At 45.0% G+C, this 2,647-nt stretch overlaps 1 protein-coding gene across 1 annotated transcript in view; it reads left to right on the top strand.

The window, feature by feature from the left end:
* The window catches only part of LOC122544296 (beta-1,3-galactosyltransferase 5-like), a 26,251-nt gene that overhangs the window by 1,799 nt on the left and 21,805 nt on the right, over positions 1-2,647 (top strand). The window lies entirely within an intron of this gene.

The following is a 2,647-nucleotide window of genomic DNA, read 5'->3' on the forward strand; positions in this document are numbered from 1 at the left end:
CCACACTCTCATACTCACACCAGACACTCACACTCCCCCCGCACACACACACTCACACTCACATACACACACTCTCTCATAGACAGTCATACTCCCCCCTGCACGCACACACACTCACATACACACACTCATATACACACACTCGCACTCCCCCCTTGCGTGCACGCGCGCATACACACACACATACACATATATCTAAGTTTGTGGGGTGAACTTGTACTTGCAGAATTACATTTTTTTTTGCTCAAAAACTGCATGAATTCTTTTAAGATTTTGTCAATCCCTTTTGCAGAATGTAACTTTAAGAAAAACGTTCTGGGATTTACATATGAAAGAACTGAAACCAACATGGTCATTCTAAAAGATGAGAAACTTAACAAACAATCCAGCCCTTTTTCAATGTGTAATTTCAGTTACATCACACTGTAAATGTTTGCTCTCAATTCTGTGTCTTACGCTCTTATACTCCATAACCACCTGATGAAGGAGCAGTGCTCTAAAAGCTAGCGCTTCCAAATGAACCTGTTGGACTATAACCTGGTGTTGTGTGATTTTTAACTCTTATCGTTTCTGTAATTAAGATGGCGTCGAACTGTGGTGACCTGTCCACATCTCATGGTATTTTCATCAATATAAGTGGCTGTAAATTGCTATTTGATTCTAACAGTTGACTCAGTTGATTATGGATACACTGGTCATTTGGTGAGCGGATTGGTGCAATGTGTTTGCTCCACGTGGGGTGGCTGGGTAGCTCGATCTATTCATGGAAGTGTTGACTGGTTCAGGAGGTTCGATGACTCAGGGTGGGAAGAGGGGGAGGCAGGGGCGCTGTTGGTTGGCTACAGAGCAATATTCTGGTTTTTACCTCATCCATTTGTTTGAATATTATCCTTTTCTGACCAATTGAAAGCCTTCTGGCGCAGAGAGTATTGTCCCTGGCTCTGACCTAGTGGTCAGAATGAGATTCTCAAGTAGGCGCCTTCCAGTATTGATATTCCTGATCAACCTGTTCAGAGAGTGTTATGACACCCCTCTGTCGTGGGTGGGACTTGAACCCAGGCCTCCTGCTCTAGAGGCAGGGACACTACCACTGTGCCACAGCAGCCTCTTTTAAAGCTATTGCAGTCTGGGATATAAAGCGATATTCTCTCGCGCCTATCTTGTCCCTGGGATGTAGCAACACTGACTTCAGTGCCTGATGGTTGCCTCCCATTTAGGCCCAGCCTGTACTGTGTAACTGGACTGATGGCAGTGGTCCTTGTTGCTCCCCACCTCGAACACAGAACATAGAATATTCCAGCGTAATACAGGCCCGTTGGCCCTCGATGTTGCACCGATCTGTGAAATCAATCTGGAGCTCATCTCACCTACACTATTGCATTCTTGTCCATATGTTTATCCAATGACCATTTAAATGCCCATAAAATTAATGAGTCTACTACTGTTGCAGACAGTACATTCCATGCCCCTGCTACTCTCTGAGTAAAGAAACTACCTCTGACATCTGTCCTAAATCTGTCACCCCTCAATTTAAAGCTATGTCACCTTGTGTTAGCCATTACCATCCCAGGAAAAGGGCTCTCACTGTGAACCTTATCTAACCCTCTGATTACCTTATATGTCTCAATGAAGTCGCCTCTCAGCCTTCGTCTCTCTACCGAAAACAGCCTCAAGTCCCTCAGCCTTTCCTCATAAAACCTTCCCTCCATCCCAGGCAAGTAAATCCTAGTAAATCTCCTCTGAACCCTTTCCAAAGCTCAGAGGAGTTGAGAGTGTGGTGCTGGAAAAGCACAGCAGTCAGGTAGCATCCGAGGAGCAGGAGAATCGAACTGCACTGCGCTCTCGACTCTGATCTCTAGCATCTGCAGTCCTCACTTTCTCCATAGCTCAGAGGAGCTTTGGAAAACTTTTAAAATCATTGCAGTCGAGGATAAGGCATTTGACAAGGTTCCCCATGGGAGACTGATTAGCAAGGTTAGATCTCATGGAATACAGGGAGAACTAGCCATTTGGATACAGAACTGGCTCAAAAGGTAGAAGAGAGAGGGTGGTGGTGGAGGGTTGTTTTTCAGACTGGAGGCCTGTGACCAGTGGAGTGCCACAAGGATCGGTGCTGGGTTCATTACTTTTCATCATTTATATAAATGATGTGGATGTGAGCATAAGAGGTACAGTTAGTAAGTTTGCTGATGACACTAAAATTGGAGGTGTAGTGGACAGCAAAGAAGGTTACCTGAGCTTACAACGTGATCTTGATCAGATGGGCCAATGGGCTGAGAAATGGCAGATGGAGTTTAATTCAGATAAATGTGAGGTGCAGCGTTTTGGGAAAGCAAATCTTAGCAGGACTTATACACTTAATGGTAAGGTCCTAGGGAGTGTAGCTGAACAAAGAGACCTTGGAGTCCAGGTTCATAGCTGCTTGCAAGTGGGGTCGCAGGTAGATAGGATAGTGAAGAACGAGTTTGGTATGCTTTCCTTTATTGGTCAGAGTATTGAGTACAGGAGTTGGGAGGTCATGTTGTGGCTGTACAAGACATTGGTTAGGCCACTGTTGGATTATTGCGTGCAATTCTGGTCTCCTTCCTACTGGAAAGATGTTGTGAAACTTGAAAGAGTCCAGAAAAGATTTACAAGGATGTTGCCA

This window comes from Chiloscyllium plagiosum, chromosome 48 (genome assembly GCF_004010195.1).
Source record: "Chiloscyllium plagiosum isolate BGI_BamShark_2017 chromosome 48, ASM401019v2, whole genome shotgun sequence".
Classification (NCBI taxonomy): Eukaryota; Metazoa; Chordata; class Chondrichthyes; order Orectolobiformes; family Hemiscylliidae; genus Chiloscyllium; species Chiloscyllium plagiosum.